The sequence below is a fragment of the Rhipicephalus microplus genome, unplaced genomic scaffold (assembly GCF_043290135.1).
Source record: "Rhipicephalus microplus isolate Deutch F79 unplaced genomic scaffold, USDA_Rmic scaffold_293, whole genome shotgun sequence".
Classification (NCBI taxonomy): Eukaryota; Metazoa; Arthropoda; class Arachnida; order Ixodida; family Ixodidae; genus Rhipicephalus; species Rhipicephalus microplus.
In genome coordinates this window covers 15,001-30,000 of record NW_027464862.1, presented here as the reverse complement: position 1 = coordinate 30,000, position 15,000 = coordinate 15,001, and the positions used below count along the sequence as shown (strand labels likewise).

Below are 15,000 nucleotides of genomic sequence, written 5' to 3'. Positions count from 1 at the left end.
TCGGTTGGGCTCTGGCACGACGGTCGCCACCGTCTCGCCCTTGAGTGGCCGCTGTTGGCGCTCGCTGTGAGGTGTTCAGCGTGCTGTCCGTGTTGCCGACGCGGTCAAAACGAGTCGACGGCTCACGTTCCCTTGTGCGCCGAAGGCTCTCTTGATATGTGATCCGACCCTCAGACAGACGAAGCCAAGGGAAGACCCAAGGCCGCAATGTGCGTTCAAAGAATCAGTGCTCAGTGTGTCCTGCAATTCACACCAAGTCTCGCAGCTGGCTGCGTTCTTCATCGACCCGAGAACCGAGTGATCCACCGCTTAGAGTCGTGAAAAAGTGTTTGTTCAATTCCGTACAGTCAAAACCAAACGTTTCTGGCACTCGGCCAAACAGTGGCCAAGAAGGGCGCTTTTCAGCGCACGCTTGGACTCCAAAACTCTGCCGCGCCTTTTTCGGCTGCCGCAAATCGAGCAAACGGTGTGTTTCGGACGGCGTTTCGCTTTCGCTACTTGCGAGTGCTTTCGTGGTCCACCCCTCTATAAATACTCGGGAGGCGTCGAAGCCGGTTCTCCAAGCCGGACCCGTAGGTATCGTTGTGTGCTCGCTCTCATTGGCCCGCCTAACCAGAAAATGCCTGCGGTACACCCATTTGGATAAGAGTGCACGCAGATGCGGGCCTCGACGGCTACACATTTCCTCGGGCGGCCGCCTCCCGGCCTCCGTGGAGCGCGGGATGCACGGTCCCATCGACAAGCCTCTCCCGTTTTTACCGTGGCGTCGCGGTTCACCACGGCAGGCGGGTCGGTCTCCTCCGCATAAAAAGGGGGACCCCCGCTTTTTGTTCCACGAAATCGCACAAGCTTTTTTCGCATCCACGGTTTGCCACCGCACACCAAAATGCCGATCCGGCTGCCTACTTTAGCCAACAGGTGGAGCCAGGCGCGCCGTACTTGCGCGGCACTTCCCACGTCCACCGAAGTCGGTGCCAAGGACCACTTTCGGCGCCGGAGCCGCGTACGAGCCTACTCGAGGCGGAAGAACGAAGCCAGCAAGGGCCTGGCCGCAAGTGCGTTCAATTGTCGGGACGTCCAAGTCCCTCGTTCTTCCGTGCTTCCTCTTTCGGCAAGTCGTTGCGGCACCTTCCCAAAGCGCGCAGACCCGCTAATCGCGACGAGCGCGACGTGGCCGTGCCGCCTTTCCCTCGGCAGCAAGCAAAACGCCTGGCAACGTCGACGCTCCCCTAACCGCGATCTCGCACCGTGTTTCGTGTGGCGAATTCAAAAGCCGGCCGGCGCTGCTGCAACCATTACGGTCGGTACGCATACGCCGCGGAGGGCGGGACGGTCATCGGAGCGTGCGGTTCCTCCATCGAGTACTGCGCACCTCGGCCGTCGCATCGCCGTGCCATGACCGGCCGCGCGTCAACGCGAACCGGTGCCAGCGAGATCCCTCGCCTGCAAGAACCGACCGGCAGCCTCCGTCACCCGAGGACGCGGAGGCGCTTGCCGCGGACGGCGGGACGGTATGCACTGGTGCACAGCGGACCCGTCACATCGCCAGTTCCTTGACCGACCGCCGACGCTTGTGCCGTTCCTCTCGTACTTGGCAGTCGCCGCGCGATTGTCGGGTCTCGTTCTTGCACGCTCGAACGGTCGGGAGGGCACTCGGCTGGCGTTTCGGGAACGCGCAGCCTCGCCTTCTACCGACGTAACCACGACTCGCCGTTCGCGCTCCGCCGCTCCTGTTTACAGTACTAGGCGGTCCCGCAGCGGTCGGGTCGCGCATTTCGAGCGCTTCGAGCCACGGTGCAGTGGCGGGTCGAAAGCCGACCTATGAGTGCGTTGCGCCGTTTGTACCCGCGTCCGCCACCTGGCCGACCGTCCAAGGTCGCGGTGTTGGCGTCCGCTGGGCGCAACAATTTGTCACGGGGTGCCGCTCCACATTCAGGCAGCCCCGTGGGGAAAAGCCGACCCCGCGTCCAAACGGGGTCAGCGGCAGAAAGTGTCGGGCGCAGACGCAGCTGAGGCGCTCACCCTTCACAATCCGTTAATGATCCTTCCGCAGGTTCACCTACGGAAACCTTGTTACGACTTTTACTTCCTCTAAATGATCAAGTTTGGTCATCTTTCCAACAGACCGGCGCAACCGAAAGGCCGCGCCGGACATCGGTCCGAAGACCTCACTAAATCATTCAATCGGTAGTAGCGACGGGCGGTGTGTACAAAGGGCAGGGACGTAATCAACGCGAGCTTATGACTCGCGCTTACTGGGAATTCCTCGTTCAAGGGGAACAATTGCAAGCCCCTATCCCAATCACGAAAGAAGTTCCACGGGTTACCCAGTCTTTTCAGACAGGGATAAAGACACGCTGCTTCCTTCAGTGTAGCGCGCGTGCGGCCCCGGACATCTAAGGGCATCACAGACCTGTTATTGCTCTGTTTCGTGCGGCTAGGAGCCGCTTGTCCCTCTAAGAAGGTTGTAAGGTGCTGGGAACCCCGCACCTATTTAATAGGCTAGAGTCTCGTTCGTTATCGGAATTAACCAGACAAATCGCTCCACCAACTAAGAACGGCCATGCACCACCATCCACCGAATCAAGAAAGAGCTCTCAATCTGTCAATCCTCCCAGTGTCCGGGCCGGGTAAGTTTTCCCGTGTTGAGTCAAATTAAGCCGCAGGCTCCACTCCTGGTGGTGCCCTTCCGTCAATTCCTTTAAGTTTCAGCTTTGCAACCATACTTCCCCCGGAACCCAAATACTTTGGTTTCCCGGAAGCTGCCCGCCGAGTCATTTGAGTAACTCAGGCGGATCGCTGGTTGGCATCGTTTATGGTCAGAACTAGGGCGGTATCTGATCGCCTTCGAACCTCTGACTTTCGTTCTTGATCAATGAAAACATTCTTGGCAAATGCTTTCGCAGTAGTTCGTCTTGCGACGGTCCAAGAATTTCACCTCTAGCGCCGCAATACGAATGCCCCCGTCCGTCCCTCTTAATCATTACCTCGTATTCCAAAAACCAACAGAACAGAAACGAGGTCTTGTTCTATTATTCCATGCAAGTTTATTCAGGCGACTCGCCTGCGTTGAGCACTCTAATTTTTTCAAAGTAAAAGCACCGGCCATCTCGAGGCACACAATGAAGTGCACCAAGAAAGAACCGGCATGATGTTCAGTCCGAGCCGTCGCATCTGGTAGATGCACTACTCGTCTGGAACTGAGATCCAACTACGAGCTTTTTAACCGCAGCAGCTTTAGTATACGCTATTGGAGCTGGAATTACCGCGGCTGCTGGCACCAGACTTGCCCTCCAATTGATCCTCGTTAAAGGATTTAGAGTGTACTCATTTCAATTACGGGGCCTCAAAAGAGTCCCGTATTGTTATTTTTCGTCACTACCTCCCCGTGCCGGGAGTGGGTAATTTGCGCGCCTGCTGCCTTCCTTGGATGTGGTAGCCGTTTCTCAGGCTCCCTCTCCGGAATCGAACCCTGATTCTCCGTTACCCGTAACAACCATGGTAAGCAAGTAACCTACCATCGAAAGTTGATAAGGCAGACACTTGAAAGAAACGTCGCCGGCTCGTGGCCATGCGATCAGCACAAAGTTATCCAGAGTCACCACACAATACGGGCCGAAACCCGATCGATCTTGGTCTAATAAAAGCACCCGTTACCCAAAGGGCTCCAGGCTCACTGCATGTATTAGCTCTAGAATTGCCACAGTTATCCAAGTAGGAAGAAACGATCTAAGGAACCATAACTGATTTAATGAGCCATTCGCGGTTTCGCCTTATTTCGGCATGTACTTAGACATGCATGGCTTAATCTTTGAGACAAGCATATGATTACTGGCAGGATCAACCAGGTAATCGTTCGACTGCGCGTCCGTCCTCGCCTTCGGCGGGCCGGACGCAGTCTGTGTGCGGCGGAGGCCACCTTCAGGCGCCCCAACACGCTTATTTTGCACTCCGAGATGACGGCGTTCGAGCTCGCTACGGCACAACCTTCCCGAAAGACGAGTGGGAGCCGTGCGGCAAGAAGCACGTTCATGCTCGCTCTTTTTCGTTGCATCGACTCGGTCGCGCCGTGCGGGTTGCCCAAGCCCGCTGCACTGTCGGTGGACCGGCCGGAACTAGCAACGGAGCCGAGACTGCAAAGCCGCCAGACGACGGGTCACGCCCGCGTCTTCGGCGCTTTCGCATCTGAATCGCCCGAGGACGACACGGAACACACCTCGATATCGTGGTAAAACGGCACCGTCCGACAACCAGCCCCTAACGCATCAAGCGGATGAGGCTGCAGACGACTGCCGTGGATTCCCCTGGAGCAGACCCGAGGACACGCTTGACGAGGCCGAAGCCCGCCGCATATCAGACACCCGGTCGCTTTCGCGTACGCCGCTCACGAGAACCCCCACATAATAGCAGCGATAAGTACCCAGACCTCCTTGGGCACTAATACGAGCGTACTCGAGAAAATTTCACCGCGGGTGTGCCCCGAAACGTGTGGCACGTTGAGCGTGCCACAAGTCTACGTCGCTCTCAAACCCGCCGAGGTCGTAGAATTTGCGACCCTACTCACGAAATTCCCACCGAGGATACGGCCGCAAACGTACCGCACCTTGGGTAGGCCACGAGTTTGTGCAGTACTGAACGCTGGGCGAGTTGGTAAATCATCACTACAAAACTGCGCGAAAAATCGACAAGAAACAGAGAAGGCACACACACAAGCGCAGTGTGTGTGTGTGCCTGCGCTTGTGTGTGTGCCTTCTCTGTTTCTTGTCGATTTTTCGCGCAGTTTTGTAGTGAGTTTGTGCAACACTACGCTGACGGCACAGCACCGAGGTCGTGCGCGCACGCACGGGAAAATTCCGCCGCGGTTTCTGCCGAAAACGTGAGGCACCACGACTCTCCGCAAGTTCGCGTCGACTGCGAAAGACCGAAGTCGTGAACGACGTGTCCGCTACTCGCCGCCGACACGCTGGACACCAAACGTACAACGACTCGACGGCGTCGTAGAGGCCCACGACGCGGTTTTCCTTAACGACGTCTCGGCGTGGCACCGACAGGTTAGAACGGCCGACCAACGTTCCCTGTCCGCCGTTCGGCTCAGTCGAAGGGCTCGGCGACTTCGGCAACGCTGCGAAGCCGCACGGTGACGCACGCCATGTCCCCATTTTTTTTTTTTTTTCTTTCTGCGTCTGCCGGGGTGCCCCTATAATAGCAGCGATAAGCACCCAGACCGCCGTGGGTCGCTCGCCCCGGCTGACGTGGTTTTTCGTACTCCTGCGGCGGTCGCCGTCAAGCACGTCCAAATACGCTACTTTCGTGGGCGCATTCACGCTCTTTCGCTTCGCCGGAGTGCCAGCACTCACTCTGCCAAAAACGGCGAACATCCGAGCGGCGGTTCCCACTTTTGCGTCGGCGTCGCAAACCCCGCCCCGGCAGACGAGGTTTGCCGTACTCGTGCGACGGTGGCCGGCGGGCACGTCGAAAGACGCCGATATCGTGCGCGAATTGGCGCACCTTGGCTTCACCGGAGTGCCGCCACTGACTCCTCCAAAAACGGCGAAGATCCGAGCGGCGCTTCCCACTTTCGCATCGGCGTCCCGAACTCCGCCCCGGCTGACGCGGTTTACCGTACTCGTGCGACGGTCGCCGGCGAGCACGTGGAAAGACGCCGATATCGTGCCCGAATCGGCTCCGTTCGGCTTCGCCGGAGTGCCAGCACTGGCTCGGCGAAAGACGACGAACATCCGAGCGACGGTTCTCACTATTGCGTACGCGTCGCAAACCCCGCCCCGGCAGACGCACTTTGCCGTACTCGTGCGACGGTCGCCGGCGAGCACGTAGAAAGACGCCGATATCGTGCCGGAATCGGCCCCGTTTGGCTTCGCCGGAGTGCCAGCACTCACTCGGCCACAAACGGCGAACATCGAGCGGCGGTTCCCACTTAGCCGTCGGCGTCCCGAACTCCGCCCCGGCAGACGCGGTTGCCGAGCTCGTGCGACTAGCGACCGCGAAGCCGTCTCGCGACGCCGCTTTCGTGCGCGGCTCCCACTGCGACCTGGGTCACCCGAGGTCGACGAGCAAGAAAGAATGTCGAAAAAAAATTTTTTTTTTTTTTGCGTCTGCCGGGGTGCCCCTATAATAGCAGCGATAAGCACCCAGACCGCCATGGGTCGCTCGCCCCGGCTGACGTGGTTTTTCGTTTTCCTGCGGTGGTCGTCGTCAAGCACGTCCAAACACGCCACTTTCGTGGGCGCATTCGCGCTCTTTCGCTTCGCCGGAGTGCCAGCACTCACTCTGCCAAAAACGGCGAACATCCTAGTGGCGGTTCCCACTTTTGCGTCGGCGTCGCCAACCCCGCCCCGGCATACGCGGTTTGCCGTACTCGTGCGGCGGTGGCCGGCGGGCACGTCGAAAGACACCGATATCGTGCGCGAGTCGATGCTTCTTGGTCTCGCAGGAGGGCCGCCACTCACTCCTGCAAAAACGGCGAAGATCCGAGCGGCGCTTCCCACTTTTTCGTCGGCATCGCAAACCTCGCCCCGGCAGACGCGCTTTGCCGTACTCGTGCGACGGTCGCCGGCGAGCACGTCGAAATACGCCGATATCGTGCCCGAATCGGCCCCGTTTCGCTTCGCCGGAGTGCCAGCACTCACTCGGCCAAAAACGGCGAACATCCGAGCAGCGGTACCCACTTAGCCGTCGGCATCCCGAACTCCGCGCCGGCTGACGCGGTTGCCGAGCTCGTGCGACTAGCGACCGCGAACGCGTCTCGCGACGCCGCTTTCGTGCGCGGCTCCCATTGCGACCTGGGTTACCCGAGCTCGACCAGCAAAAAAGAAGGTCGAAAAAAAATTTTTTTTTTCTGCGTCTGCCGGGGTGCCCCTATAATAGCAGCGATAAGCACCCAGACCGCCGTGGGTCGCTCGCCCCGGCTGACGTGGTTTTTCGTACTCCTGCAGCGGTCGCCGTCAAGCACGTCCAAATACGCCACTTTCGTGGGCGCTTTCGCGCTCTTTCGCGTCGCCGGTGTGCCAGCACTCACTCTGCCAAAAACGGCGAACATCCTAGTGGCGGTTCCCACTTTTGCGTCGGCGTCGCCAACCCCGCCCCGGCATACGCGGTTTGCCGTACTCGTGCGGCGGTGGCCGGCGGGCACGTCGAAAGACACCGATATCGTGCGCGAGTCGATGCTTCTTGGTCTCGCAGGAGGGCCGCCACTCACTCCTGCAAAAACGGCGAAGATCCGAGCGGCGCTTCCCACTTTTTCGTCGGCATCGCAAACCTCGCCCCGGCAGACGCGCTTTGCCGTACTCGTGCGACGGTCGCCGGCGAGCACGTCGAAATACGCCGATATCGTGCCCGAATCGGCCCCGTTTCGCTTCGCCGGAGTGCCAGCACTCACTCGGCCAAAAACGGCGAACATCCGAGCAGCGGTACCCACTTAGCCGTCGGCATCCCGAACTCCGCGCCGGCTGACGCGGTTGCCGAGCTCGTGCGACTAGCGACCGCGAACGCGTCTCGCGACGCCGCTTTCGTGCGCGGCTCCCATTGCGACCTGGGTTACCCGAGCTCGACCAGCAAAAAAGAAGGTCGAAAAAAAATTTTTTTTTTCTGCGTCTGCCGGGGTGCCCCTATAAATAATAGCAGCGATAAGCACCCAGACCGCCGTGGGTCGCTCGCCCCGGCTGACGTGGTTTTTCGTACTCCTGCAGCGGTCGCCGTCAAGCACGTCCAAATACGCCACTTTCGTGGGCGCTTTCGCGCTCTTTCGCGTCGCCGGTGTGCCAGCACTCACTCTGCCAAAAACGGCCAACATCCGAGCGGCGGTTCCCACTTTTGCGTCGGCGTCGTAAACCCCGCCCCGGCAGACGCGGTTTGCCCTACTCGTTCGACGGTCGCCGGCGAGCGCGTCGAAAGACGCCGATATCGTGCGCTAATTGGCGCTCCTTGGCTTCTCCGGAGTGCCGCCACTCACTCCTCCAAAAACGGCGAAGATCCGAGCGGCGTTCTCCACTTTCGCATCGGCGTCCCGAACTCCGCCCGGGCTGACGCGGTTTACCGTACTCGTGCGACGGTCGCCGCCGGGCACGTCGAAAGACGCCGATATCGTGCCGTAATCGGCCCCGTTTGGCTTCGCCCGAGTGCCAGCACTCACTCGGCCAAAAACGGCGAACATCCGAGCAGCGTTTCCCACTTTCGCATCGGCGTCCCGAAGCCCGCCCCGGCAGACGCGGTTTGCCCTACTCGAGCGACGGTCGCCGGCGATCACGTCGAAAGGCGCCGAATTCGTGCACGAATCGATGCTTCTTGGTCTCGCAGGAGGGCCGCCACTCACTCCTGCAAAAACGGCGAAGATCCGAGTTGCGCTTCCCACTTTTTCGTCGGCGTCCCGAACTACGCCCCGGCTGACGCGGTTTACCGTACTCGTGCGACGGTCGCCGGCGGGCACTTCAAAATACGCCGATTTCGTGGGCGCATTCACGCTGTTTCGCTTCCCCGGAGTGCCAACACTCACTCTGCCGAAAGCGGCGATCATCCGAGCGGCGGTTCCCACTTTTGCGTCGGCTTCGCAAACGGCGCCCCGGCAGACGCGCTCGTGCGACGTACTCGTGCGACGGTCGCCGGCGAGCACGTCGAAAGACGCCGATATCGTGCTCGAATCGACCCCGTTTCGCTTCGCCGGAGTGCTGCCAGTCACGGCGCAGAGAACGGCGAACAAGTGTTTTTTTTTTTTTCCTAGAATTTGTGTTATAGAAGGCACATTTGATATCGGACGATAATTTTCAACTTTATCACGCGCACCGATTTTCGTGTAGAGGTTTGCAAGTTTATGGGAATTTCTCCACTTGGAATAATGCGATTTAGTAGTACTACGAGAACTTCATGGATGTACTCAAGGGTACGGGGCAAGTCAGTTACGTCAACACCTGCAGATTTTTTACACTTCAAACTGAAAATTGTTGGTTGTGAGTCCTCGTGTGATATTAAAGGCCGATTCGCTAACACATAGAACAAAGAAAGAAAGGAAGAAAAAACGCCCGCGCTCGCTCAAGAAACCTGGGTTCGCAACAAGTGGCAACAACAAGCAACCGAGCGAGTGCGCCAAAACCCGTGGCGGCCGAACAAACGCGAAGTCCCAACCGCGTCAGCCGGGGCGGCACGGGACAGGAAAAATCACTTCAGCCGGGGCGGCGGGGCACCGAATAAACCTCGTCACCTCGTCGCAGGATAAAAGAGGAAACAAAAAGTCTAAACAGCGTCTGCTGGAGCGAATGCGTAATAAAACAACAACAACAACAAAAAAAAAACACCCGCGCTCAAGAAGTCTGCAATCCTCACAAAAGGCGACTGTGACCGAGCAGCGTCAGCCGGGGCCGTGCGGAAACGGAAAAACCGCGACTACCGGGGCGTCGAGGCACCGAAAAATCCACTTCAGCCGCGGCGAAAAAAAAAACAAAAAGAAAGACGGAGGGGGGGGGGGGAACCACGTCTGCCGGGGCGAAGGAAAAAAAAAAACGCGTCTGCCGGGGCGAGCCCGGGTGCGGCACCACCGGGAAAACTGTGGCAAACAGACATGGCGATCGAGTGAGTGGGCCGCCAGCCAGGCTCAGCCAAAAAGTGCAAAGTCCGAACTGCGTCAGCCGGGGCGGCAAAAACCGCGTCAGCCGGGGCGGCGCAAAAAACCGCGTCTGCCGGGGCGGCACGAAACCGCGTCAGCCGGGGCGGGGCGAAAACTGCGTCAGCCGGGGCGAAAAGAAAAAAAAAAAACGCGTCTGCCGGGGCAAGCCCGGGTGCGGCACCACCGGGAAAACTGTGGCAAACAGACATGGCGATCGAGTGAGTGGGCCGCCAGCCAGGCACAGCCGAAAAGTGCAAAGTCCGAACCGTGTCAGCCGGGGCGACGCAAAAACCGCGTCAGCCGGGGCGGCGCGAAAACCGCGTCAGCCGGGGCGGCACGAAACCGCGTCAGCCGGGGCGGCGCGAAAACTGCGTCAGCCGGGGCGGCGCGAAAACCTCGTCAGCCGGGGCGAGCGAAAAGGGGGGGGGGGAACCACGTCTGCCGGGGCGAAAGAAAAAAAAACGCGTCTGCCGGGGCGAGCCCGGGTGCGGCACCACCGGGAAGACTGTGGCAAACAGACATGGCGATCGAGTGAGTGGGCCGCCAGCCAGGCTCAGCCCAAAAAGTGCCAAGTCCGAACTGCGTCAGCCGGGGCGGCAAAAACCGCGTCAGCCGGGGCGGCGCGAAAACCGCGTCTGCCGGGGCGGCGCGAAAACTGCGTCTGCCGGGGCGAGCCCGGGTGCGGCACCACCGGGAAAACTGTGGCAAACAGACATGGCGATCGAGTGAGTGGGCCGCCAGCCAGGCACAGCCGAAAAGTGCTAAGTCCGAACTGCGTCTGCCGGGGCGGCACGAAACCGCGTCAGCCGGGGCGGCGCGAAAACCGCGTCTGCCGGGGCGGCACGAAACCGCGTCAGCCGGGGCGGCGCGAAAACTGCGTCAGCCGGGGCGAGCCCGGGTGCGGCACCACCGGGAAAACTGTGGCAAACAGACATGGCGATCGAGTGAGTGGGCCGCCAGCCAGGCACAGCCGAAAAGTGCTAAGTCCGAACTGCGTCTGCCGGGGCGGCACGAAACCGCGTCAGCCGGGGCGGCGCGAAAACCGCGTCTGCCGGGGCGGCACGAAACCGCGTCAGCCGGGGCGGCGCGAAAACTGCGTCAGCCGGGGCGAGCCCGGGTGCGGCACCACCGGGAAAACTGTGGCAAACAGACATGGCGATCGAGTGAGTGGGCCGCCAGCCAGGCACAGCCGAAAAGTGCTAAGTCCGAACTGCGTCAGCCGGGGCGGCAAAAACCGCGTCAGCCGGGGCGGCGCAAAAAACCGCGTCTGCCGGGGCGGCACGAAACCGCGTCAGCCGGGGCGGCGCGAAAACTGCGTCAGCCGGGGCGAAAGAAAAAAAAAAAACGCGTCTGCCGGGGCGAGCCCGGGTGCGGCACCACCGGGAAAACTGTGGCAAACAGACATGGCGATCGAGTGAGTGGGCCGCCAGCCAGGCACAGCCGAAAAGTGCTAAGTCCGAACTGCGTCTGCCGGGGCGGCACGAAACCGCGTCAGCCGGGGCGGCGCGAAAACCGCGTCTGCCGGGGCGGCACGAAACCGCGTCAGCCGGGGCGGCGCGAAAACTGCGTCAGCCGGGGCGAGCCCGGGTGCGGCACCACCGGGAAAACTGTGGCAAACAGACATGGCGATCGAGTGAGTGGGCCGCCAGCCAGGCACAGCCGAAAAGTGCTAAGTCCGAACTGCGTCTGCCGGGGCGGCACGAAACCGCGTCAGCCGGGGCGGCGCGAAAACCGCGTCTGCCGGGGCGGCACGAAACCGCGTCAGCCGGGGCGGCGCGAAAACTGCGTCAGCCGGGGCGAGCCCGGGTGCGGCACCACCGGGAAAACTGTGGCAAACAGACATGGCGATCGAGTGAGTGGGCCGCCAGCCAGGCACAGCCGAAAAGTGCAAAGTCCGAACCGTGTCAGCCGGGGCGACGCAAAAACCGCGTCAGCCGGGGCGGCGCGAAAACCGCGTCAGCCGGGGCGGCACGAAACCGCGTCAGCCGGGGCGGCGCGAAAACTGCGTCAGCCGGGGCGGCGCGAAAACCTCGTCAGCCGGGGCGAGCGAAAAGGGGGGGGGGGAACCACGTCTGCCGGGGCGAAAGAAAAAAAAAACGCGTCTGCCGGGGCGAGCCCGGGTGCGGCACCACCGGGAAGACTGTGGCAAACAGACATGGCGATCGAGTGAGTGGGCCGCCAGCCAGGCTCAGCCCAAAAAGTGCCAAGTCCGAACTGCGTCAGCCGGGGCGGCAAAAACCGCGTCAGCCGGGGCGGCGCGAAAACCGCGTCTGCCGGGGCGGCGCGAAAACTGCGTCAGCCGGGGCGAGCCCGGGTGCGGCACCACCGGGAAAACTGTGGCTAACAGACATGGCGATCGAGTGAGTGGGCCACCAGCCAGGCTCAGCCAAAAAGTGCCAAGTCCGAACTGCGTCAGCCGGGGCGGCAAAAACCGCGTCAGCCGGGGCGGTGCAAAAAAACCGCGTCTGCCGGGGCGGCACGAAACCGCGTCAGCCGGGGCGGCGCGAAAACTGCGTCAGCCGGGGCGAAAGAAAAAAAAAAACGCGTCTGCCGGGGCGAGCCCGGGTGCGGCACCACCGGGAAAACTGTGGCAAACAGACATGGCGATCGAGTGAGTGGGCCGCCAGCCAGGCACAGCCGAAAAGTGCTAAGTCCGAACTGCGTCTGCCGGGGCGGCACGAAACCGCGTCAGCCGGGGCGGCGCGAAAACCGCGTCTGCCGGGGCGGCACGAAACCGCGTCAGCCGGGGCGGCGCGAAAACTGCGTCAGCCGGGGCGAGCCCGGGTGCGGCACCACCGGGAAAACTGTGGCAAACAGACATGGCGATCGAGTGAGTGGGCCGCCAGCCAGGCACAGCCGAAAAGTGCTAAGTCCGAACTGCGTCTGCCGGGGCGGCACGAAACCGCGTCAGCCGGGGCGGCGCGAAAACCGCGTCTGCCGGGGCGGCACGAAACCGCGTCAGCCGGGGCGGCGCGAAAACTGCGTCAGCCGGGGCGAGCCCGGGTGCGGCACCACCGGGAAAACTGTGGCAAACAGACATGGCGATCGAGTGAGTGGGCCGCCAGCCAGGCACAGCCGAAAAGTGCTAAGTCCGAACTGCGTCAGCCGGGGCGGCAAAAACCGCGTCAGCCGGGGCGGCGCAAAAAACCGCGTCTGCCGGGGCGGCACGAAACCGCGTCAGCCGGGGCGGCGCGAAAACTGCGTCAGCCGGGGCGAAAGAAAAAAAAAAACGCGTCTGCCGGGGCGAGCCCGGGTGCGGCACCACCGGGAAAACTGTGGCAAACAGACATGGCGATCGAGTGAGTGGGCCGCCAGCCAGGCACAGCCGAAAAGTGCTAAGTCCGAACTGCGTCTGCCGGGGCGGCACGAAACCGCGTCAGCCGGGGCGGCGCGAAAACCGCGTCTGCCGGGGCGGCACGAAACCGCGTCAGCCGGGGCGGCGCGAAAACTGCGTCAGCCGGGGCGAGCCCGGGTGCGGCACCACCGGGAAAACTGTGGCAAACAGACATGGCGATTGAGTGAGTGGGCCGCCAGCCAGGCACAGCCGAAAAGTGCTAAGTCCGAACTGCGTCTGCCGGGGCGGCACGAAACCGCGTCAGCCGGGGCGGCGCGAAAACCGCGTCTGCCGGGGCGGCACGAAACCGCGTCAGCCGGGGCGGCGCGAAAACTGCGTCAGCCGGGGCGAGCCCGGGTGCGGCACCACCGGGAAAACTGTGGCAAACAGACATGGCGATCGAGTGAGTGGGCCGCCAGCCAGGCACAGCCGAAAAGTGCTAAGTCCGAACTGCGTCTGCCGGGGCGGCACGAAACCGCGTCAGCCGGGGCGGCGCGAAAACCGCGTCTGCCGGGGCGGCACGAAACCGCGTCAGCCGGGGCGGCGCGAAAACTGCGTCAGCCGGGGCGAGCCCGGGTGCGGCACCACCGGGAAAACTGTGGCAAACAGACATGGCGATCGAGTGAGTGGGCCGCCAGCCAGGCACAGCCGAAAAGTGCAAAGTCCGAACCGTGTCAGCCGGGGCGACGCAAAAACCGCGTCAGCCGGGGCGGCGCGAAAACCGCGTCTGCCGGGGCGGCACGAAACCGCGTCAGCCGGGGCGGCGCGAAAACTGCGTCAGCCGGGGCGAGCCCGGGTGCGGCACCACCGGGAAAACTGTGGCAAACAGACATGGCGATCGAGTGAGTGGGCCGCCAGCCAGGCACAGCCGAAAAGTGCTAAGTCCGAACTGCGTCAGCCGGGGCGGCAAAAACCGCGTCAGCCGGGGCGGCGCAAAAACCGCGTCTGCCGGGGCGAAATAAAAAAAAAAAACAAAGAAAAAAGCCCGCGCTTAATCAAAAGAAAACAAAGAAAAAAGCTTGCGCTTAATCAAAAGAAAACAAACAAAAAAAGTTCGCGCTTAAGCCTGGCGGTGGAACCACCGGGGCAAACAGACCTGGCGATCGAGTGAGTGGGCCGCCAGCCAGGCACAGCCAAAAAGTGCAAAGTCCGAACCGCGTCAGCCGGGGCGGCGCGAAAACCGCGTCAGCCGGGGCGGCGCGAAAACCGCGTCAGCCGGGGCGGCGCAAAAACCGCGTCAGCCGGGGCGGCGCAAAAACTGCGTCAGCCGGGGCGGCACGGAAAAACGAAAACCGCGTCAGCCGGGGCGACATCAAAATGAGGAAAAAAAAAAAAAAAACTGCCTTAGGACACCTGCGTACACTTTCATGCGTTTGGGCATATCTCTCTGTAACACGCGCGCCCCTCGTTACGCGCGGCACTCTGTTTTCTCCGACACCCATATTTCGGCGGCATGTGGCACGCGCGCCCGTCCCTACGCACGGCACACCGCAGTGCTTTCTCGATATTTTTCTTTTCCTCCAACACCGTCATCTATAGGCTTTTAGTGACCTGTTGCTCGTGGCACAAGTTCGCTTGCTCTGACACCTCTTGCATGCGCACCGTTTTTGCGCACGGTGCTATGCCGCAAAGCACGGCAGTCGCATGCGTTTCTCTCAGGCACCTCTTTTTTGACACAACGCTGTGGTGCTTAGAAACACACGCGCCGCTTTTGCGCACAGAACTCCACCGTACAGCACGGTAGTCACGTTTGTTCCACACGAACAGCAGTGTGCATCGTGCTACGACACTTTGAAAGCTTTTTCTTCCGAGTCTCGACCGCGCTGTTCCTTTCGTACTTGGCGCGATTTTGGGACCAGCTTTGTTTTAAACCCCTACTGCGCGCCGTTCCTTTCGTACTTGGCGCGGTTCAGGGTTTGTTTCGAGCCCTTAGCCGCGCTGTTCCCTCCGTACTTGGCGCGGTTTAGGGTCGAGCTTTGTCTCGAGCCCTCTCCGCGCCGTTCCTTCCGTACTTGGCGCGGTTTAGGGTTTGTTTCGAGCCCTTAGCCGCGCT

The 15,000-nt window shown here is 61.3% G+C and overlaps 2 non-coding genes across 2 annotated transcripts; both read right to left on the bottom strand.

The window, feature by feature from the left end:
• Positions 1–164: 164 nt before the first annotated feature.
• Positions 165–317, bottom strand: LOC142793211 (5.8S ribosomal RNA). The gene has a single exon (XR_012891524.1). It is a non-coding gene; the product is annotated as a 5.8S ribosomal RNA (ribosomal RNA).
• Positions 318–2,036: 1,719 nt separating this feature from the next.
• On the bottom strand, positions 2,037–3,851 carry LOC142793204 (small subunit ribosomal RNA). Its single transcript, XR_012891517.1, has one exon. It is a non-coding gene; the product is annotated as a small subunit ribosomal RNA (ribosomal RNA).
• Between the last annotated feature and the right edge of the window lie 11,149 nt (positions 3,852–15,000).